Genomic DNA, 24,504 nt, shown 5'->3' on the forward strand with positions numbered 1-24,504 from the left:
ACACCTATCCCGATAAACGCCGGTTTCTCTCCGGCATTGAAAGTAGAAAGCGAAAATCATCGAACCAAAGAGAAAAAATAAACACCATATAACCCCCAAGTGGAAAAAAAAGAAATACTGAAAACACGGAACCCTAGGTTTTTTAGTGAAACGCCTTAGCAACGAAATAAAGCACCCAAGCGCTTTCCAAGAGGCGCCATATGGTGCGTGCGTCATTATTCCAGAGGACGAGGCAAGCACAAGGGCCCCTGCCTCATTCCAGATAGACGCAATTGCAAGCCAAATCTATTCAGGGTGTTTCACGTAACTTGAACCAAAGATTAAAAAAAAAAAAGGGTTGCTGCGTAGCTAGGTGAAACCAACATGTTGTTGCTCACTGTGTGGCGCTCCTCAGAGTATCTCTTATTTTCGCTTAATTAGTTACTTATTTAAGATCAATTATACATAATTTTAACGTTTACTGTAAGGGAACATGCATTTTGTTAAGTTGTGCAGGGGCGTTACGAAAGAACCGATCCAGTTTTTTGTAGCAACGTACGTGGCCATTTTTTCGAGTTTTCATGGAATGCTCGCTAAATATGAAAAAGAAAAAAACACTTCATTGCGCTCTTGCGCTACTGCATTGTAGCGCTGCCAAGCGCGTTCTGAATGAAGCGTGCGCGCTCACCTTCTGGAAGTGAGCAGTCGACGCCGCTCTTAGCATAATCTTGAAAGTGCGATCAGCACATTCTTCCAGCATGGAAAGCGCACGGCGTGATCTGCCAATTGCGATAGGGCTTTTATGAGGCATCGCGCAGGCAAACCAAAAAATGAAGTAAGCTCGTAAGTATACTGCATGATGGCTATAGGCCTAAGCAAAACTCTGTGCGTCAGCTTTTCTTCAGAGCAAAAGCCCCTTTACCATGGCAAGGCGGACCGTCCCAGGGGGAGAAGCTGGGTGCAGCGCTAAAGTCTCCTATTCCACGCTTTATGCTCATGTACACTAGGCTTGTGTCTTAAGGTGTTCGTGCTGTAACTGAGATTGAAGCTTATGACACACGTTTCTTGTTAGCCGATATGACAATGCCCCGGCTGATTCTGAAACCGTTTCTGGCGTGCAGAAATTAGTTTCAGACAAAAAAATTTGAGCTAAAAATTACTTTCGTAAACACAAAAAACAATTAGCGTTATGTAGGACGTTTACTAAACGCAATAACGAAGCTACCTCAATTTCTGGCTCCTCAACGCAAATGTATTTTTTCGTGGCTGTCAAACTTCTTAAGTTTCATTATTTGTTCAGTTCACTCTCCATCTAACCACTGTCCAGGCTCGTGAGCTTATCTCGTCCTATCTATGCCCATTTACCTCATCCTTCACAGTTTAGATACCTTCCCGACCATGTTGTTAATGATAGCAACTGTCAGGCTTTTAGGGCTCCGCTCTCTGATTATCGCAGCAAAATCTTGTCCCGTTGTCTGGAAAAAGTTATGTGCCGCTTATGGGACGTTTAGTCATGTCTTATGTGATGTGTATACTTGCAGTAATTTTTGACAAATCATCGCTCGAAGTCGCACGAAGAAGGCACAGAGCCCTGTTAGCCGCGACCCGACTTTTCCTTTTCTTGCACGCCAACAAAGGGAGCACGGAGGGCAGCCGCACAGCCAGCCCGCCTTGAACACGCTGGGTGAGAAAATCAAAAATAAACGCAATACGGCTGGTTTCTTGACACACAGGCTGAGGACACGTGGTTTTCGAAGCTTCCACCAATTACGTGGCCGCAGAAAGGTCTTGCTCCACATGGCAGTGGAACAACAGCGACCTGATGCGATCAAAGTTTTTTTTTTTTTTTACCCGGTGGTGAGGCTTCTTAGTGTTCGCCTAGGTCCGTCTGTATGTCTGGAGTTTTCTTGACCTTAAATAAAATTAACTAAAACTAAATACCTTACGGACTGAGTGGGTTGCGAATCCGGACGGCGCGATTAGATTAGTTTTGCTCGCCACTGCATCAGACCACTACATCACTGCCTTTTGTTCTATGTACATGAACCATGTTCAAACCATATGGAAAACAGTAGCAGATCGACATGACACGTAATACGACACACCTCAGCAGCACAGCACTCGCTCTTACATCACCGCAGCCGAACATCCCGTGTCCTAAACTACCCGTCTCTCGCGCTGTGCTTTGGGTATCTTCTGCATCAACTTGCAGCCGTGATCAGTGGATTCGAATATCGAAACCGCAGTGCTAACACACATAATTCGCATTTGCCGTAGCCACGACAAATGGACCAAAATTTATTTTTGTGCCACTCTTTGTGCCTTGCACTGCTCTCTTCACAAAGCTGGTGGCAGTCCTGCGTAACCAGGACGTCAGAGAATGCAATTGATTCTCTCCAAAAACTGACGGGATTTTTGGGAAATGTTTGACCGCTTCAGTCAGGAGTGGCACATTAGCAGCTGTAAGGGTTTTTTTTTTTTTTTTACGTGAGCCGGCAAGGATGCGTTCATGCATGAGACCTTTCAGGACCGGTTTGGCAGACCTCGTTCTTCAGCGTCGGAAGTAAAAAAAACAGCGCACTTTAGAAGAAAGCTCGGCCTGCGGTCCACGGCTCGAGGAAAAGTAAAAGGGGAAAATAAGAAAGGCGCACGGAAAGGTACAGCAGGAGACAGCACCCTCTCCCTACTGCCCTTTGCTCTCTCCTCCCCCTTACCCGCGAAACCGGTCACCTACGTACCTCTTGATAATAGGGGACCGCAGCTTCGCAGGGGGGCGCTGCGGACGCCAGTGAAAAGCGCCCTCTCCGACTGACTCCGTATTTTTGTCCGGGCAAACCGGTCACCCCTCCCATTGAGTAGCTGCGCGAGCAGCGCGCTTTCCTCTGAAAAAAAGCCAGTTCTGCACGTACTTTGCACGTGTTGGCCAGCGTGCAAATCTCTTTGTGCAGTCCCGAGCTTTTTCCCTCGTGCTTGAACGCTGGCGAGCTTCAGAGGATTGGCAAAATGTACAGGGGCGCTAGAAAAAAATGCGAACAGCACGGCGCCCACGCGCTGCGCAGTCGGAATTTATCTTCAATGCGTTTTTATCTCGGTAGTAACAAAAAGACGCTAGAGTGGTACATTATTGTATCACGGATGTCTCTAGCGTATTTGTGTTGCGAGCCAAGTATAAGCGTGACGAAAATAAATTCCAACAGCGGAGAGCCTAGGCACTCCGCTGTTCGCACTTCTTTCGGTCGCAGCAGTACGCTCTGAGATGTAGGTTAAAAGAAATAGTGGACAGTGAATTTTTTTTTTCGCTGCGAACTTGAAAAAAGAACTGCTAGTGGATCAGGCTCACTACGTGAAGCAGATTGTTGACGAAAAAGCCGGTACCGTAACGGCGAAATGTGTATCGCAAGTAAATGACGAGATCATTTAAGACGTGGAATTCGAGGTAAATACCATTTTTTTTTGGCACGGCCATCTTCGCAAGATGCTTAATTTCGTTGGATGACTGAGCACTTCGGTGCATGCAGGTTTGTTGGCCAAATAATAATGATTTTGTTACGTGTTTCGATGAATAATGATGGAAATAATTTTTATTTTAACTTAAAATAAAGTGCCCTTAAGGCGACACGCGAGGCTGAGGAGAAAAACGAAAACACGCACGAAATGCGCCTACCAGCTGCTTGCTATATACGGCTAAGAGAAAAAATGCTCTAGTTTGTCAATCGCTACAACGGAGATAAGCGGTTCGTATATTTATTTTAATTCCGATTACAGCGCACGCGCATTCCCAAAACAATTATTTGCAGAGCCATCGCTCATATGCAAACGCTCATTCATGTGCAAGCAAACATTTTAAGGCGGAAGCCTTTAATGCCTCATCGTTGTAAGCAGCAGTTGTCGACAGAAAATGTCACGCTTTTCAATTGGTGGAAACGGTCGTGACGTCACAGTGCGCGAATTTCAAACGGGGCCAATTGTACTTTGGCTAGTAACCATGCAACCAATTGAACGGATCGTATAGTGATGCTCCAAGTAAGTGTGACTGAGCTTAGTTAATTGCTTGATTACCCAATTAGCCTAATTAGCTCTACTAGTCAGGCCATATAGATAAATAAAACCGATTAAGAAATTGGTCGTGCTCAGGAATCGAACCCCGGTCTTCGGCGTGAGAGACGAGCATCTATCCACTCCGCCATGCCAGCTAGATGGTTTGGAATGAACAAAGGCGCGTCTAGTCAATACGGTGTCTTCACTCACTCTCATCCTCCTCCATTCCCTTCCGGCGAGGTTTAGGTGTCCACCGACAAATGAGAGACAGATACATTTCCTTTCCTCAAAAACCAATTTACCGACGAGCGAGGCGTAGAACCGAATGGGCGATGGCGTTCTATGGACTCCTTGGCAGCGTTGCAAGACGCTGTCGCGTTACACTCTTAGGGGCGAAGCTTAACATCTTAACCACACATCAGTGACCACACTTTAGGTCAAAAAAGTGCCCCCCCCCCCCCCCTGAATTTTGTGACACAGTAACTGCGTAATTTCCTTTCCTCAAATACAATTTTCATTTTCTTCATTACGGCTCCTCTTTATCTATCTTCTTTCACTCCCACTTCCTCCCTTCCTCTACGGTGCGGTTCAGGTGTCCACCGAGATGACACAGAATTACTGCGCCATTTCCTTTCCTCAAAAAGAGTTGCGTTCAAAGGGCAAGGCATCGCGCCGAACGGGTGGTGGCGTTCCGTGGACTCCCTGGCAGCGCTACAACGCGCTGTCGCGTTCCACTCCTAAAGGCGAAGCTTAAGCGTCATTAATTAGCAGTTAATTAGTATTCAGGCATTAATCAGTAGTTAACCATTAATTAGTGATTTGTCATCACTTAGTAATTAGTACTCAATTACATGTGACGCCACCAGTGCCACAGAAACAGCGAAGGTGGTGCGGAAAACGCTTCCGCCTCTACCCACTTTAGACAGTCAAAGTGCCCCCTGAATTTTTTGATTATTTTTATGTCTTGAAATTTTTTACATGTAAAGCAACTTCGAAAATTGAGCCCGGCGTCACAAGTCGGAACATTCAGGCGATCACTGACCTTGCCTCACACGCGTCTGCATAATGCCGCTAGCTGCAGTCAGTCTCCAAAATAAAAAACGGTAAAAAAAATGAGTTTCGTTAGCGCGAGCTTTACTAAACACTGCATGCTTAGTGAATTACAGCAAAAACTACGCAGAAATAATATTACGCGTGCGACATACCAAACGTGTTTAGTAACAGGAAAAAGCTTACTTCACCCTGCCCATAGCAGTTATCGAGGCCTGCCGTTTCTCGTTCTGATCCATTTCATACGCAACAATTCCGGACAAAAACATTTTTGAATAGTAAAAAATGTATGACCACATTTTTTTTTCATATACTGGAAGATTTGACTATAGCAATCTCCCATCGATAGGCTTGCATTTTTTTTTCGTATTAACGTTTTTCCTATCGTCAACTGCTCGATACGAGCGATGAAAAATATTTAAGATTTTGCTGCATATAGAAAGGGTGGACCATTACCTTCAATATTTCCGTTACTGTACGTTACAATTTTCCAATATTAAATTTTTTTCCCAAGAATGTAGGACATCACCAGGAAATCTGTAGATTTACACGGGCATTCCTTGGCCGTTGATGTTCAGAGAACTATTGTGACAGCCGGACACACAACCAGTTTCTCCACTCTTAGAACGCCGCGGAATTCACAGCGAGCGGCAACACCACTTTTGTGCGCCCGCGAGCAGGACGGCACGTGCTCACAATGAAAGAGAGAGTGCCAGCTGCGCGAGCAGCACGCGCGTACCAGCCGACAGGCTGCTGGCTCAATGCGCTCCGCCGGCGACGTGCCCGGACAGCAACGCCAAAATGACCGGCAGGGGAGAAGTGGCGCTGGTGCAGTGGAAGCAAACTTCAGGTGCGCTTCCCTATAACGCCCTTTTCTCCCTGTGTTCGTCATCCATTTAATTCTGCGAATCTTGTGTCGCGTCGTCATAGCCTTTCTGAGAGGAACATATTGTCAAAGAGTTGTGTCGGAAGAGTAGCGTGAAATTCAAGCAAGTTTAGGTTGAAAGCGATGCCCAATTCTTCCTTATTTATTTTAAAATCAGCGATAGCAGTGCTTTGAGCATGCGGTTCGCGGGCGGTTCGGTTGTTCGATTCCCAGTGCCCCCCGGGTACCTATCGCTTTCCAATGCATACAAATTTTTTCGTGGTTTCTCTGAGGTGAATTGACTCGAAAAATGTCTTTCACCTAACCTTATGTAGAAGAAAACACTGTTCCATGGCGCTCTTTGGTGCAAGGCGGCCTTTGCACCATTAAAACTTGTCAACAAAAGAAAACATCCTTATGGGAAAAAACGCAACGAAAACAATTCTACGCGTAGGCTAAGTACACGCCAGGAGCAAGAACGCGTATGCAATCCGTACGTAAAAGGCGTCAGCAAAACCTTGGCCAGCATTCGCGGAAAGGAAGCGGTGGAAACTGGGTACCAGCCGGACATCATCATCAGGCGCCTCCTCCCCTGTCCCGAAGACCCGTCGTCCTACAGAAAAGATGCAAGGCGTGGTACGCAAAAACCCTGCTCGAGTGCATGGTGTCTAGAGCGGCGTTTACTTGAAGGGGTTTAGTTGAGGAATTCAATTGAAAACCGGTTACTGGTTTCGTGTAAACACCGCACAGTCGGTTCCGGGAGTCGAGGAAGTGAGTCCAGTCAGGAGGCTATGGTCCAGTCAACTCCGCTGCAGGGGGGGGGGGGGGGGGTACTCGCTCAATCCCAACGGAAGATAGCACGTAAACCGGATAGAGACGAAGAGTCGGGTTAGCGGGAGTGGAGAGCATAAATTACGATCCTGTTTTTACGCTTGCGCCATCGCGCCTGCGAGACACCGGTGCCGTGCCGCAATCTTGGAGGCTGCCACTGCCCTCACCCGCTGCGCTGCTCGACGCTTGGTGTCGCTGCAGTTGAACCGGTCTCGACTCGCTAAAATCTAGTTCATGTAAACACGCAATCGTCGAGTCGAGCTGACCTTACACAACTTGACCCCCCGATTCGATCTACCGCAGTCCGGTTCATGTAAACGAGGCTTAGGCTGGGGACACCAACAATATGACGGAAAGAGTGAAGCAGCACAAAGCTTATGTCAAGCAAATGAACAAAAGCGCGTGGCCGTACTTCCCAGCCATGCCACCACAGGGGTGACTTTGACGGCACTATTGTGGTGGAAACCGAACCAAACTGCGCAGAAGCCTTCTACTTGAGTCATGACGGAGGAGAATGTTGAATGTTTTCTGGGAACGACTCCTTTTTCCTACATCCACGGGTTAAGCTCCGTGACCCTGCGGTCGACCTTATGTGGGCTTAAAAAAGGCTCCGCAACGCGCCCGCAGTCGCACCTTCAAGAAGTAGTAGTAATCGTTTACTGACAAAAAATACAAAAAGGAAGCACGAGAGCTGCAGCCGGTGGAATTCACGGAATTCAGAGCCGGGGAAGTCACAGGGAGAGGATAGCGAGGAAAAGTACGGAGGAAAGCGACCGGCAGAAAAGACGGGGAAGCTTTGTACACAATTCACAAAATGCAAAAAAGTATCAAGGTCGCGCCGCTCGCAAGCTAGTGCCTAAGCATTGTTGTACACATTTACAACGCGCGTAAATTAACTGCATATTCTAGGCCGCGTGCACGTAGCGTCCTGTCGCTACTGGACAGCGCGAGCGGCGCAATGCGCAAGTGGCCCGGATGGAGCGCCCAGCTGCCGCCTGAAACGTCGTGTTATCCTACAAGAACTTATTTGGCTGGCGTTTACTTCTCAAATAAATGCAAATTATAGTCATAAAATTTTAATTAGATTTGCCTCTGGGTTGCAGCTTTGGGAAAAGGCGTAGCTTCCTGCACAGCAAATGACAGATTTGTCAGAATAGCTCACAACATGCCGTTCTATGAACTCTTCGTTATCGCTTCATAGTTTGCACACACTTTTGACATGAACGCGGAAATTAGCAGCGATTACGGCAATGGCAAAGCCCTTAGCGACGGTGAATGATCGAATAACTGGAGGCACTTTAACAACCTAGAAGAAATGCTGTGAATTACCACACTACGAATTGTTACATTGGACAAATTGCCTAATGCGCACAATCAGTTAGTGAAACAGGCACGAAACGGAGCACCAGGTTTCTTGCATAGAATCCTGCAGTACTTGCAACGTACAAGCTTATGGGCATCTATATATGTACAGATGACAGGAGTACAGCAAGAAGCCAAACGAATTCGGCTTGATTGGGCTTGTACCCTTACAAGAAATAGCTTTATATTCAATAAAGAGACTACAGAGGTACACTGATTTCAACGCATCCCTGCTGCATTTTGACCGCATAGCCTAAACTTTCGAAGAGCTGAACGCTATTGAGCTTTAAGATGTAGCGATTAATGCGTTAATACCTAAGTTTCGTGGCTTTGTATAGTTAATGCGCACGCATTTCCACTATCACTCATCCTCAAGTAGCCACTGTATGCGTTTGCAATAGTAAATGTGTCTGTAAAGCTCCGGAGTTTGCTTATAATCCTCTATAATACCCATACATAGCGAGCACTTTCTTGTAGCGGCCCATGCTTGTGTGCATACATCCGATGGGGACACTTTTAATAAAAGCGCGCATTCACAAGGCATGACTTGATCTCCTTAAAGCAAGCAAAAAAAGCGTAGACGTGCGCCTAACCAAACGCACCAAGAGAGGGCGCCACACGTTTCTTGCCGATGCTGAGGATGCATGATGAATAGAAAAATAGCCAGGGAAAAATTCAGCCTCTTTCAAATGTAAAATACTTTACATCTATTAAAAGATGGGACATTTCGCTATCTAAAGCTCCAAGAGCAGTCCGATATATTGTAAATGATGGCAGCGGTGAGCGATCAAGTGAGGACAAGTGGGGTTTTTTTCGCGACCTCGTCATAGGCATCATGCGACCATATCTCATCGCGCAGGGTAAACGCAATATTTAAGCCACAGTGATGAAACTTTAGTAAAAGAAACTTTATATGGTATTTAACCCCTCAGGGTCAGAGCTCGCTTGTAATTGTTATGCGTGATGAGATATTGATTTTTTATTTTTCATCGCCATTCAGTTACGCGCCGCCGCGCCGCCGGCTGTCGCGAGATGGCGCGACCGGTTTTCCGAGGCGCATGGGCCGGAATCCTGGGGATGAACGCATATTCTTTTCAACTAAACTTGCTTCAGATCTGCGGTTAGAACTTTTGAGAGACGTTTAAAGCTAACGACTAAAGCTGGCTACACTGAAAAAATCTTTTCGATTCCGAAAGTGTTGACGCAAACTTCTCCGGCAACAGCGTTGTGGCAATTTTCTTTTTTTGCTGTGCACGCATATCCCACCACACCTATAAAAATTTGTTCGTCAGCGATCGCTTCTCTGTGACTACCTGGGGGGTCATGTCAAGGAATGGGCTTGGACCTCTTGTCAGACCTATTGTCTCAGAGTCTTTAGTGGACAATATTGACAATGTCTTGATGCCCTAAGTCCTTGATGGAGCATTCCAGGTTGGATGCTGTGTATTTTAGCAGGACGGGAGTACACTCGACACGTCCTCCAAGAAGAGCGCTATGCTCAAAACTAGTTGTGTGCAGCAACTTCCGTGGACACTGATCGGCAGACTTGAATCCAAAGAAAATACAGGCGGATTGTTGAAATCCATCCTCATGAAGTCGAATAGCAGAAATGCCAACGCTGACAATTGGTTGGAAGCCATGAAAACGGAATGCGAACGGCTTCGTGGTATCCTAGATGTCTCCATTCCCTCTACAAATCGATGCCACGTGCTTAGGCGAGAGTGATTACTGCTGACAGCGACTTCCCTTTAGTATTAACAAGTGCCTCATAGCAACTGCGAAAGTGACTCCTCGATCGTGTTTTCTTTTTCTCCCCTCCGTTTTGTTTGGTGGCAACAAACACGTTAAGAGCTTTAACGCTTTGCGTTGGCACTATAATTCAGACTTGGTTACCTTTCACGGTAACTTTCGCATTTGATACCTACGGAGTGCATTTCTTCGTAAGTGGCTTTGGCTGCAGCCGTGAGCTGCAAAACCAGCCTTCCATCGCTCACAAAAAGCTACAAATGACTAGTGAAAGATCCAAAGATTACGACACAATGCCGTAGAGCGCTTCTTGTATCGCCGTAAAGCACCATATAAAGGCGGCGGGCCACGTGAATGCGTACCGTCATCGTAGTCACCTGGCCGCACGCCGAGTATAACGGCCGTATGGATGCCCCCTAGCAGCGAAAAGGGACAACCCGCAGCCGAGAGCGGACAGCGCAGCGCCTCAAGTGGTGTGGTGAACACTGGTCACAAGCGATGATCTTGTAGTAGAGCATCCGCCTCGCATTCGGGAGAGGTGCTGGATTCGAGCGGCAGTGCCGCCGGGTACCCACACGTTTTCTAATGAGTAGAAGATCCCCCCGGTCTGGTGCTCGGCTCTTCTGGGGTGGGATGCTTGGAAAGAAAGAGTCGAACCAACGGATGGGTCCACGAAAACAAGCAAGAGAGAAAGAAATGTGGAGCAATAGTTTACGTTATGCAATGGCTAAGGACGAAACGATATCAAATACGTAAGAATTCAGAAAATGCGCTGCTTTTACTATTCTTGGAACCTACATAATGACATTGGTGATTTACCTCAAGGATGCAAGTTATACCAAGTTGAGGTACAAAGAATGAAGTCGTTTGCTTGCTACAATTAGTCCCCATTTTTGGTAATAAAAATTGTTCAAAAAGCAAGACGGGTCATATCATAATTACTAATGTTACTTTCATCATATATTTCCAGGCAAGAACTTGACACAAACGTATTGATGAGTTTAAACGGGGAAACCAGGACCTGAAAACTGCGTACTCTTTGGCAGCATAAGCAGTGAGTAGAACTAAGGCGTAGATCCATGCTTAACAAAATAGCGCAAAAAACGAGGACGGAAAGAAAGCAAACAACAGGACTAGCGCTAATTCACCAATGATAGTTCAGAGGAGGCAATAAAATAAACAGACATCCAATCCAATTAACCAGAGACTATGGAAGCCTATCATATTAAGAAAAAAACAAGTCTGTGCATTAGCAAGCTGTCGGTATGCCTGCATGTCCCCAAATTTCTTTTCCTTGATTCCACGTAGCAACACGTGTGTTTGTTTTACTTGTTTTTATTGGTGGCCCTCTTTTTGCTGCTTGTTTCCTGTGAACGTATCTTCTATTGTCTGTTAGCTCTGGTCCTCTTGTTTACTTTGTTTCTGTCCTCGTTTTTTGCCATATTTTCCCTAAGTATGTATCATCAACTCGCCCGTTTCGTCATTGTATTATAAATCCATTGGCGAAATAAGAAAAAGTGATGAGTCTAAGCGTTTGTTTCCACATAGATATAAGTCAAGAATGATGAGTTCTGTACGTGCTGTACCCTGAAGTGGCACAGTAACATTATGCGGAGTCTATGAGTGAGTAATAGATTGAAAGCAACGCATACACGCCTATAAATACAGAAACTACGTTCTCGTAAGGCCTCTTATTCTAAAATCAATTTTATTAACACAGGCAACACAACGATAACACTTCAAGCCCGAGTAAACGAGAAAACCTAAGAATGTAGCGCAATGTGGTATTAGCATGGCAACATTACTGAAATGTATTGATAGCAATTAGGACGAACAACTGGATTAGTTGGTCTGTGTTTGTCCTCTTCTTCCAAAATCTGTTTTTCGCGCTAGTGTTTTTGAATATGTATTGATCGGTCGGTAGTAACCTCCTCTGATGGGCATGGAATGCTAAAAACCTCGTACTGCACGCAATATAGGTAATAGACGCACTATAGTTAATGAGGTTCTAGCTTTTTAAGGATCATAGCACAGAGTGAATTTGCAGTTAATTTAGAAGACGTGTTACCAGAATCCAAGACGACTATGTTGGCGTACAAGATACATTGGTTTGTATTTACGTAAGATTAAGGATCATCATTACATCGTGGAACGTACGGGCATTAGCGATTTTAGGTTCTACAGAAAGTGGTCAAAGTGGTCGGCGTCACATTCTGTCGTGGGAAGCGGCACCCAGACGCGTGTCGCGACCAGTTGCCGGCCGACTGGCGAAAGCGACTAGCGAAAGCAAGGACGTGTTCCTTCTCCCCATAACGTTCAATCAGCATGGCACCAATTCCAACACCACTGGCATCAGTATGCACTTCTGCTGGTGCAAAAGGATTTAATTGGCGTAGAAATGAATGCGACGTTAGGATAAACTAAGCTGGTGAAAAGAAGAATCGCGCACAGATATTCACTCGTAGGGCGCGTCTTTGTGGAGAAGGCTCGTGAGCAGGTGAGCGATGTCAGCAATACGGGGAACAACGCGGCGAATATATGAACAGTCACTTCGAAGTTTATTTGCAGTCTGAGGTGTTGCAAACGATGCAACAGCCGCGGCCTTCTGGGGGTAAGGTCGGACACCTTCACGGTCGATGAGGTCCCAACATCCACAAGCACATGAACCGTGGTTTTCAACATAGCCAATGGAGGAATTTCTATCCGCAACGCACGCTCTCTACCGGCCTCACCTCCAGCGGCCACGCTGACTAGTTTACCGGCGAAGACGACGGGGAACGTCGCCGTGGTGATGCAGAACAGCGCGCAGAAGAGGAAAGCAGTAGTGAAAAACTTCGGTCGGAAACGGGAAAGCGGCTACGTTGTCCGTCGGGCAGGGGATAATTGCTCGACGTCGTGGGCTATTGCCAAGGAGAGTCGTAAGAATGATTACTTGGAGGAGAAGGATGGACAGGCCGCTCGTATAGAGGCGGTGGATGGCGGCGGCACTGGTGAGCAATGTGCCCCTCGATGCCGCAGCGCTGGCACATGGAAGCGGTGCGAAGACCTTCTTCACTAGAAGACTCGGGACGAGAGAGGAAGCACTTGCTACCCACACGCATCTTCATGCCTTTTGGCTGCAAGTCGGAAAGAGAGGGCAGGTGGTCGTTAACGATGCTCGTAATACGGATCGTATTGCAATTGGAAGTCAGCCGAGCATGAGTAGTAGTAAGAGGGATGACCAGGGCTACAGATACTGGACGTTAGGCCATGGGGGCAGGCGACAATGTGTGCAGTATTTACTGAACTTAACGCATGCATTAAGCCCCGAGAGAAACGGGAACGTCAGAAGGTACAGATGGTGGACGTTGCGCATGGGGCCCGAATCGCACTTCTTCGCGCGCCATCTGTCGGATCGTCGATGATAGATCCATAAAGCTCTCTTCAACGCTGGCCACATTTGGAACGTTGGCCAGTCGCCCAAATTTGGGTGTAGTAGGACGAGTCTTCAATGCCTCAAATATGCTGACGTGCCGAATTACATCTGAGACGGCTCCCAGGTTAACTTTCGCGATAAGAAAACAGTAAACATCCTCTGCGATGTCCTCCAGATGACTTTCAACTTTATCGTCCTAGGCCATATGAGCATTAGTTGTTTTGCCCAACTCGAGTACTTCACCTATTTAAGTTGTGCAAGTTTCCCCCGGTAACTGAGCCCTGCATGCAAGCGTTAGTTCAACCCGCTTGCTTCGTGAGAGGCAGTCCCCAATACACAGTCGCAATTAGGTAACGAAGCGGTCCCAGGTTGTGAGGGAGTCCTCGTGGTTCTCAAACCAGACCAGAGCAGTATGCGTCAGAAAGAAAACCACGCTGGCAAGCTGAGCGCTGGCGTCCCACCGATAATAGCGGCCCACCCTTTATGAATAGGTAAACCAGTCATCTACGTCCTCGCCTGCTGCTCCTGCGAAACTGCGAGGTTCCCGATAGTGCTTCAAGGTACCGGTCACTGTGCCCACAGGCCGGTCGCAGCTTGGATCGTCACGTCGTGCTGCATATTCCTCACACCACTGGCCGTTTGCATGATACCCGGTACCGGTTCCAGGCCGGCAAGGCGACGACACGGGCGAGGCTTTAGTTGCAGCTGAGCCGTTTGTAGCTGCGATCGTTATCCAGCAGTTCCACCACCATGTTACGGCTGTAACCTCGCAGCCGAGGCGTTCGAGCCGGTTCAACAGAGCAGGGGCAATCGGACAGAGGGAACAAGGGTCGAAAAGCGAAAAACACTTCCTCTTCCCTCCCTCCACCACCTAGCCCTTCAGAGCTCTTCTTCATGCCCATAACAATACGCTGAAAAAAAGCACAGATAGAAACTGAAACTTGGGGGACTCCAGTACTAATTAGTTTATGAGGCGACAATGGTTACCACCTTCAGCACTCACGCTTTGGCACCTGTGAGATAATTACCGATCATAATGAATGTCGGAACCGCAATGCTATAGCTTTCGCTGAATGCAATTATTAATATTATTGAAGGCTTTGGTGTAGTCTAGGGACGACAGCTCCCGCAATCACACCGCTATCAAGCTGTCTTCCAGTCGAGTCAGGAAAATATGAGAGGGGAACTTTCCATTTAAAGTCTGCTTCGAATCAAAATTTTAAAGCTTTTAAGATATTAACCTTGGCGTAACAGGTGTATATTTCTATGTCAAATATTTATGCCATAACCTTGCTTAAGAAGGGCAGTATAAGTATAGCACCGTAATTCTGCATTTGAGGTTGCCCTCTTGTCTTAAATATTGCAACTAAGTGAGCTCATTTTAATCGACCGCGAATAAGTCTCGTCTCAAATTAGACTTCTAATGGGGCATAATGAGACGCCCTACCAACTCTTGCAAGGTATACGCGGCTGGTTCCCTCCGGACCATGACAGGGCGTGAATATTTTAGCTGTTTTCTTCTGTCAAGATTTATCTCCACTTTGATGTATGACTGTGCGCACGTGTGCCCATTTTTGTATGTATATATTGAAATTTTTTCCTTCCAATAAACTCAGTTGTAAGTTCAGCGCCGTGCTTGTCTACTCCTCTACCTCGTCCTGTGGCTTAGCGCTGTTTATAGGCACTTGTTACCATGGAACACCAACTCGCCCAATCAGCCGTTCTTCTACATGTCAAGATCTGTATTTTCCGAAACTTTTGCCTGCTGTGGCAGTCCACGAAAGACGAAGTATAACCATTCTCCGCCTAGTGTGTACTTCTCGGCGTGAAATTTTCGACATACCGGCCATTCACGTAATCCGGTTAGTCGCATTCGGCACGCATACCGCGACGTGAAGAGTCAAATTGTAGACGCGGAGCGCAGTGGCTGACCAAGGGTTGCTGACGAAGGGACAGACAGGCTGATCGTCGCCGCAGACGGCGCAAATAAATTCCCAGTTAGTCGGTGGTCAGACGTCAGACTTAGTGCTGTCCCCGTCGACAATAACACGAAGTCTCTATAAAAGAGGCATGATGGACTATGTTGTAGCTCACAAACCGTACTTAATTAACACGAAACGGCTGCTTTAAATCGGGTTCCGACAAACCGTCCAGAAATGAGCGGTAACCGCCTGAGTGGAGAAGGAGTTCTTGGACAACAGCCCTTGGTCAAGCCGAGGAGACCACAACTGGCAGGCCTCGCGCCCGTTCAACCACAGGTGTGTTCTGTTTTTACAAGGTTGGGTATCCAGAAGGCGAACTCATCAGTACCTGTTCAACAGCGTGCGCTTGACACAGCGCGGCAACAATGCTCAGCTCAACTGCGTGTTTTTTATCGTTTCTTTATCGTGAACCCGCAATTTATCTCATTTCATTCGGTGTCATTACCATTCAAACTTTTGTAGATAACAAATATTTATCCAGGAAACTTGTACTCTATCATCAGGATTCCTTCAACATAGAGAGACCGTCCGTAACGCTTTCTACTTTAGCCTGCTCCACCTAGCTCCGACCCCTAACTTGTAGATATCTACGGGCGTGTACAACAGGCGTCGTATCAAATGCCCAGTTCTCAAACTCTCGTGAGCGATCGGCAAAGGCGTCCTGGGACCCCTAGTGCGCATTGAGGGCCGCTTCAACGCGTCCGCTTCACAGTGCCGCTCTTGAAATGCTGGTCGTTTACGCGCAGAGTGGTCTCATCAGCAACGGCTGCTTCATATCTCAGCACGATCGGAACCCTATCCACACCGCCAGCGTCTTGGACACCCCAGCAGAGAGGCTACCACTGGTTGGAGACCTAGATCATATAAAAATATGTAGCAGCTCATAAAGACTCAACTGACAGCCGAAGACCTCCCCAAAACTGCATCCAATGAACTGCGGGCTGCAGTAAAAGAGGGATGGCAGACATTTCGCACTTGCCACGCCCTTGTGGCATCATTATATGAAGCCAAGACACGCCGTGTAGACCGTGTAAAGGCCGTCAATGGCAAGCACAAAAAGGATTAGTCAGAGAAGCTGGACTTCGCACCAGTGCAGCAGGTGATATTCAGCGACGACTCTACATTCTCCACTTGTTGGAATGAGCGCCACCGCATCTGGGGGGTCACCGGCTCTCGGTAATATTGGTATACGCATGCGTTCTGTACATTTCAAAATTGACTTCCTTTATTTGGAAGTAACGATAACAACGTTCTGAATGCTGCTACCGGAGTACGCGCTTTCGTAAATGTGTGGGGTGCCATAAGCTACGCAGGTCTTGGCCCGCTGTACTGCATTCCATGGAGGCTGACAGCTGAAGCGTACGAGGAAATTTTTGACACCATTGTTCTTCCATATGGAAGTAATGGTCCCTTCCCAGACGGCTGCTTTTATGTCCAGCATGACGAGTGCCCTGCACACACTGCATCTGTAGTGCAGGAGTATCGGAACAGGAATGGCATCGCACAGCTGGAGTGGCCACCGCGGAATCCCGACATCAACATAATTGAGAACATTTGGGGCATTATGAAAGCTATTCTGGCTCACATGCATCCGGGCAGAGGGGGTCCAGAAACACTGTGGCAAGCTGAGGAATCACACTCTTGGAGACATGACTATTTTATAGTCACTCTACAAATCACTGCCCAGAAGTATCGAAGAGCTGCAAAGGCAAGGAGACCCTGTCATGTATTGGAGGGAAGTCGATACGTTTCTGAAGTGGTTAGCAACGACAGACCTTGGGTTGCGTGTTAGGACAAAGTGCAGCATGTTGCGAATTATTGTTTTTTGCAGTGAACAAAATCTTATTCTTTTCGCCTCTAGTAGAAAATAGAAGAAACTAACGACAGGGTTGTACACCGCAACTGTTGAGAGTAGTATATATTGCAGTTACAGAAAAAGGAGGGCGCTGTAGATAACACCCTCGTTTTCGAGAGTTTTCGAGAACAGCTGAACAGGGGCGTGGGGTGAGAGGCAGAGAAGAGAGCGAAGAAAAGGATGGAGAAATTGCGTAGTAGAAGGCACCGGAATAGTTACTGGGGCACTTGAAACTAATTTCGTGCTGTTAATGCGTTTATTGGACGTTGCACTGAACAATAATTGTTCTTTATTTGGTTCACTCAAGCAATCCCACTTAGGAGCATTCAGTTAACGTCATTCCACCACCACACCCGCCGTCGTTAAGATATTCCCCACTAAGAAGAGTAACAGAGACCGCGCCTTCATTTTCTTGATTTTCCTCCATTCACTCTTTTGCTAAAAAAAAATTGAGGCGTGCATTTATCCTTCATACCAAAGTATACGATCCCACCTAAGCAGCGGGATAGAGAAAGCACATTTTCATTCCTCTGACCAAACTACATTGCACAGCATTCGGTGCCGCTTTTTTCTGGGCGCTGCCTCCGTCGCCGCATTTTACTGCCGATGACCCATATATTGCTTTTGCGTTCATAATTTCTTACACCTGGGGAGTTCTAAAATGTGCTGACAGTGCACTGCTAAAAGATGCGTCAGTGTTCTTTGCAAAGGAGGAAACAAGGAAAATGGTGAACTCTAACACCATGACACCACTGCGTGAGGGCAACGGAAGCTAGCCTAATTTCATTCTGACAAGAAAGACGCGGTTCAACCCCGACCGCGGCGGTCGAATTTTGATGCAGGCGAAATTTTAGAGGCCCGTATACTGTGCGCTGTGAGTGCACGTTAAATAACCCCAGGAGGTCGAAATTTCCGGAGCCCTTAACTGCGGCGTCAATCATTTCCTGAGTCTCTTTGGGACGTTAAGCCCCAATATACTTAATTTCATTCTTTAAAAATAAAAAAATGCCGCTATAAGCGGCTATTTCTATAGCATGGGTTCTCGCTCGCACGATAACGTTAGAATGGATTGAGCCCACCCCCACAGTGTATAGAAAAATACAACACGTACGGTGTTCGCCGTTACCTGTTCGTAGGGGCGAAAAAAAAAGCGAAAAGCTACGACTTGCTAGAAGGGAGTGACGGCTGCTCAAGGAACGTGTATATCGTGGAATAAGGTTTTTTAAATGAAAAAAAAACATGCTTCGCCCGCAGGGTACAATATCGCGGGTGTAATCCGAATTCCAATATAAAAGATGAGGCCCGTGAGCAAATAAGATTTTGCCACACGTAGATGCAAATAAATAAAGAGGGATCCTACTTCAGCGACCCACCGCCGGGGGAGCGGGCCCGGGGAGATTCCCCTGATCTCTCCTTCGGTATAGCGGATAGGGATGGGCCTGAGAAATGGGAAGAATGCTAAGAGGAGTGGGTTACAAGAATTTGAATGGGAATGGCGACATCGTAAATTTAGTTCAAATGATCTGATGTCAAGCTCCTCTTTAGAGGGCAAGCGCTATAGCTTGAGCCAATGTGTGGCTCTCAGGCATGGTGCAAACCCCATACCACAGGGTTACCCTGCAGGGGCAGCGACCAAGTTCCCCTCCCCCAAGCCAGGGTGCATCACCCAGACATTCCGCTTCTAATAAGACGACAATTTTCGCACACCAGTTCGGTGCTTCGGCTTCGAAGGTACTTGCACACAATGATATCCTTTTCACAGTTTTCGAAACTGACATATTATGTGGAACACCTCCCTCCAGACTCCGACCTGGTGTCTCATTTGATGTTTGCAGTTCCCATGTCGTGACACCACAAGGTATGTCTGCACTTAGTCATTGTTCCCTGCAGTTTCGTCAAGCCAACTAACCGTCACTAGGGTGCCGGGCGAACCGGGCTTCCCACCGTACTTTCCCAAGTTTCGGGTCTTATTTGCCTCGCGAATGCACTGCTACTTCTGTCTCTTTCCCTCGCTTCCAGCCTAAGAGCCACATCCCCAGAGCCAAGGCTTGGTACACCCAGCCTCACGCCTCCGTGAAGCAATGAGCTCCTCGGACATAGGAAACCAACGCATCCCCCAGCTGAATGATACGCTCCGCGCCGAGAGGAGGTGGTCTTCAGCATGTAAATGGAATGGAACTTTGCGACTATGGGATTTTTGCGGCTTTCTAAGCCGTATTCCACTTGTCTATTCCAAAACTCTCGGACGTGCCCCCACACAGGGGCAGCGAGCAGTGTGGGCTGCGACATGCTCCCACTCTCGCGGGCGGAGCGGCCACTGCATCCTCTCCTGAAGCTTCCCGGCCCCTACAAAGCGGGGCCCGGTACACCACGCTGACTCTCACCGCTGTGCGTCGCACGCCTAGGAGCCGAAACTCCACCAGCCTGGAACGGGTAACGGGAGGGGTGGGCACGAGCAGGTCGGACAGCCGGATTTCCAAAGATATATATATAGTTGTCACCGATTCTCTTGTACCCCTCCCGTCTTTTTCATCCCCCCTCCCACACACACACGTTCTTTGCATTCATGCTTTACCCTGTTCCTGCAAAAGCTGCGTGTTTCGAATGCTGTAGTACACTCGAAAAAGGCTGGCCCTCCAGCCGAAACGTCGTGAATTAAATCCTGTCATGTTTTTCAGTTTGTGGTGACTATCTTATTGTGATCAACCTGCTGCCAAGCAAGCACTTTTGATATATTACTGCAATGGCTCCTGATACCATCACCATGAAGAAGAACACAACGTGGAAATTTCCTCGTACTGCAGTTCCGTCTGTAGTAATTAGTAGCAGGGAAGAATGGTGGGCCTGTTGGTAAGGCATGTCAAGGGAGAAAACCAGCCAAAAAGCTCCGAAAAAGCTGCGGTGGCCATGGAAAAACATTTTGTAAGTGCTTCAAAAAAGCCGACCAAGGTAAGGTCTGCTGCTGAGCAGCTTCTTGAAGAACTCAATTTGGACCACTTGCTAAAATCCGTAAAGAAATCTTCGCGTAACTCGCTACAAGTGTTTTTCTCAGCAAAGACACACAAGCCATCGGTACCGTTGAGAGCCATTGTTACAGAAGAGGGCTCGTGGCAGAAAGTGGTTGGACACTATCTTCAACGACATCTGAATAGTCTTTGTCCAATAGACCCTTTCGGGATTAGGAACTCAGCGTCACTCGTGCAGGAGCTCCAGCAAGACCTACAAGGAACAAACATGGCCTTCTCTGTGGACATCGAGGACGTTTTCTACTCTATTCCTCACGACGAACTGTTCCATGCGGTGAAAGAACTTATTGAAGAGTCCGGTGAAGTGGCCTTTCAAACAAGATGTGGTATTCAGAGCGAAAGTTTTTTGGAGCTTCTTTCAATGTACCTCTCTTCGACACTGGTTGAGTTTAATAACAAGTTTTATATCCAGAAAAATGGAATTTGTATAGGAGCTTGTGTAGCCCCAGTGCTTTGCAATATTTTCTTAGCAAAGTTTGACCGCTCCCTTGTAAGTTTTTTGGACGACGGGTGTGTTCTGCGAGTTGTCAGATATGTTGATGACTTTTTAGTGCTTTTAAACATCGGACCTATTGACTCCTATAAGATGATGGTTGAACATGTTTTGGGTGCCTTCAGGCGCTGCTCATCCCATTTGAAGTTTACTCACGAACTAGCCACTAACAATTCCATCCGTTTTTTAGACTTGTTGCTAACCTTTTCTGGAAAAGGCCATGTGTGCTGGATGTACTCACCAAGAACAAAAAAGGGGCTGCTACCCTTTGACTCTAACCACTCTAAACTAGTCAAGCGAGGTATTGCCAAGGCTTGTTTCCATAACGCCGTGAAAAAACGTTGCTGCCACACCGTGTCAACCAGTGTCACTACGCAAGCCCAACGTCTGTCTGATGCAGGCTTCCCAGGAGAAATGTTGAGAGCGGTCGCTGAATCCGTATTAAAGGAGATGAATGGCATGGCCAAGAAGGGAAACAATGATGCACCTGACAAAAGGAAAAAAGTGCAAGTCATGCCTTATTTGCACAAAGTGGCGCACAATGTTAAGAAAGTCGCCGAGCGCCAGGGGGTCAATTTGGTGTTTTCTGCGCCAGTTAAGCTTTCAGGTCTTTGCGCACGAATTATGCCTGGCGGAAATAAGAAGCGTTGCACGACCAAACATAGAACTATGTACACAAAGTGCCGGACCGAAGTGATCTACAAGATTCCGCTGACCTGTGGAAAATTTTATATAGGTCAGACAGGGGACTGTGTGAACGAGAGGTTGCGCAAGCACAGAACAAAAGTCGGCGCTGGTGAAGATGGTAATCTTGCTCTGCATTGCAGTAGATGTCCCGGAAAATGTTCCCCACGTTTCGCAGATGTCACCATCCTGGGCTGCGGAAAAACACGGAAGGCTCGTGAAATCTTTGAGGCCTTCCAGATTGCCAAACATGGTGATGCTTGCGTCAGCTCACCATCGATAGCATTAACGGCAAAAGAATTTGATTATTTGAGTGATCATGTTTGAGTGTTGCCTTGGCGCATGCATGGTGATTACTTGGCGGTCTGTACTCAATGAAAAATTCAGTTGTTAGTCCAGCCGTTGTCCTGTGTAGTAATTAGTGACTCGCAAGTGAAGGACGGCCACGACCGCTTTAATCCTTATCGACTTGAAACGCCTGCATTCATCTCCCAGTCCATGTGCGACAATAAAAGACTACGGCTCGCTCTTCGATCTCAAGCCACGCTCCACCACTAACGTTGTTCTGCACGTTGGTGCCAACGACGTCGCAATGACGCCGACGAAAGTTGAATTCGATTGGTACAAGTACCTCTTCGGAGCCATCAGACGTGACCACCCTCAGGTGCGTTCGGTGTATGTGACACTTGTGCTTCCGCGTGCCCTAAACCGACGTCGTCGAGACATCAGAATCAAAGCCGTCCAGAGGTGCAACCGCGAAGCTTCCCGCCTCAGCAAAATGCTGCGAAAGCACTTCCAGCGCACAAGAGGAGTCTTTTACGTGGACCATTGCCTGCAGTTTCTTCCATCCGCACGAGTGATGGCCACAGAGGGTCTACACTCCTAATTTCGAAGGTGTGGCCATTGTCGCGGTCACCTCCAGCAAATCCTATTCCAGGGGCGCAATGCTGGAAGGCCCGAGTTTGCTGAAAGTCTGAATCTTCCCGAGCTCTGGCGACGCCCTCAGATGAGTGAACTAATGGTAGAAGACACAATACCACCCTCGTCACGCCTCCAACTTCTTTGGGTTATCTGGATATATTCCGTGGTTTATCGTCACATCGGCGCCACCTCATGGGCTTCTTGGGCGGTCTACAAAGAACTGGTCACGTTAGCCAACCGCCGGTGCACTTTTCATTTGTGTGTCGCTCCACAAAGTGCATTGCGTGTGCAATTAGACAAATGAGGTTTGTTGAATTTTATAATAGACTTAGTGCATCTTTATAAGCATTTTATAGTGTGCAAGATTTGGATTTAAAGCGCTTTATGCATTATTAAATTTTGCTTTGTACCGCGAAGGAACGCTACCAACGCTACGGTCCCGCCATCAGCTGACTGCCAATGGCGACGAGGTAGATAGCGTAAACGGCTTGGCGTAGGGCGTCAACAAACCGGCACTGTATTAGACATGAAATCAAAGGTCGCCACTGCTCCTCGGCTACTTAAGTTCCTACGTGAGCTGTGACCGTGTGCACCACGCAAGGCCGCAATTGTTTCCGGCGATTGCGCTCATAGATCGCATCGTGCAACGCGTGAAAACTGAAATAGCAGTGTTGAAGAAACAACTGTTCGAAGCTCGGTGCTTCTTCATGCAACATCTGTGAGTGTACTAACAACCATTCTGTATGAATGCGAACGTCATATAGTTTACATACAGAGTGCACAAGACAGCCTGTACGCCTACGATGTTACAAGGAAGAGGCGCTGACGATGGAGGATGGCAGAGCAACACAATGAAGGCATCAGCAAACTAAAGATAAGTTTATTTGCATCCTTTTATATACTGCATTACGAGATCGCGCGGGCTAGATGAGATTCGTAATGACGATCTTTCAGAAGGCGTTAATAGACACAGGTCTCAAGTGAGCCCGCGAAAATTTGAAATGGACCGCGAAAATTTAAACGCGTTAGTCCGTGCTTAGAAGCAAAGCCACGCCTCCACCGTGGGCAATGGCTGTAGTAGTAGCATGGCAGAAAGCAGCTCCACACCACCTCCGGCGAAAAAGGCTAGGTCGGGACGGCATCCTTCCGTTCGCCAGAAATTACAGCTGCTTGACTTTCTTGAGCAGCATCCCCGTTTAGCAAGACCGAGCAGCGACTTACCGTCATCTTTACGGGGTGCGAAAGAGAGCGGTTGTGGCGAGAAGTTGCAGAGCTCCTCAATGAATTGGGGCCCGCAGTAAAAGATGCAGCAGGTTGGCGACGGTTTTGGTCAGAACTCGTCGCACAAACTAAGAAAGACGTGAGCGTCGTGTCGGCCGCTACCACGTAAGTTAGACTGCTGTTGTTATTTGTAAACAAAAACGACAGTTCCTTTGCCGTTCTGCGTTATGTGCACAGTGAAATTCACTTCATTCGTTGTACTCCTTAACTGTGCCACCATCAGGGTGTCGAACCGGAATTTTTTCGGGTTCGTTCAGGTTCGGGTTCACGCATTTCGGGTTCAGCTCCGGGTTCGGCTCCGGAGCGACATTCCGTTCCGGTTCGAACCGCTCCGGATAGCGTCGAACCAGTTCAAACAGGTTCAAATGGGTTCAGACTATAAAAAATTCTGAACGAAGTTTTTATTCAACCTTGTTTTGTTGTTTACTTTTCTTTATGATACCAGCACATAAAACAGCACTGCAAAATTTGCACAATGCGAGATGCTTTACTGTCCGCGGCAAAAAGATTTAAATTTACGCAATGGCCGCGAAATCAAAAGAACTCAGAATTAGTGTACACCGGCTACGTATACTAGACTATCTGATGAGATACATGAAAAGAAAAGCTGATGGATTTTTAATCTACAAAACATTTCAGCTTCAGCAGTTTCGGAGTCCCCGTCAGGCGAGTAATAGGTCTTTCTTGAAGGTAGTGTCAATCGGGAATTTCTCCGGCGCAAAATGCTTAAGCGGGCGCCGTTAGGACCGCTGCATGCGCCCACTATGAGCGGAAGTTGCCTTGTATTTGCAGGTATATACAGCCAAGACATCTTTCTGTCGCCCCGAAAGCGGCTTGCCAGTCACCCCCCCCCCCTCCCCCCACACACACACAAACTCTGGCACACCTGCAGCATACATCTAGAGAGTTTATCAAAAATATTTTATTTTCATCCCCTGCTCTACATCGCCTTTGTAACTCGCGTTATATACTGTCG

At 47.4% G+C, this 24,504-nt stretch overlaps 1 protein-coding gene across 1 annotated transcript in view; it reads left to right on the forward strand.

Moving 5' to 3' along the window:
* Positions 1 to 24,504, forward strand: part of LOC149344504 (uncharacterized) — a 389,372-nt gene that overhangs the window by 92,253 nt on the left and 272,615 nt on the right. The gene's annotated exons all lie outside the window — the stretch shown is intronic.

This window comes from Amblyomma mixtum, chromosome 5 (assembly GCF_055824585.1).
Source record: "Amblyomma mixtum isolate Tamu chromosome 5, ASM5582458v1, whole genome shotgun sequence".
NCBI classification, from domain to species: Eukaryota; Metazoa; Arthropoda; class Arachnida; order Ixodida; family Ixodidae; genus Amblyomma; species Amblyomma mixtum.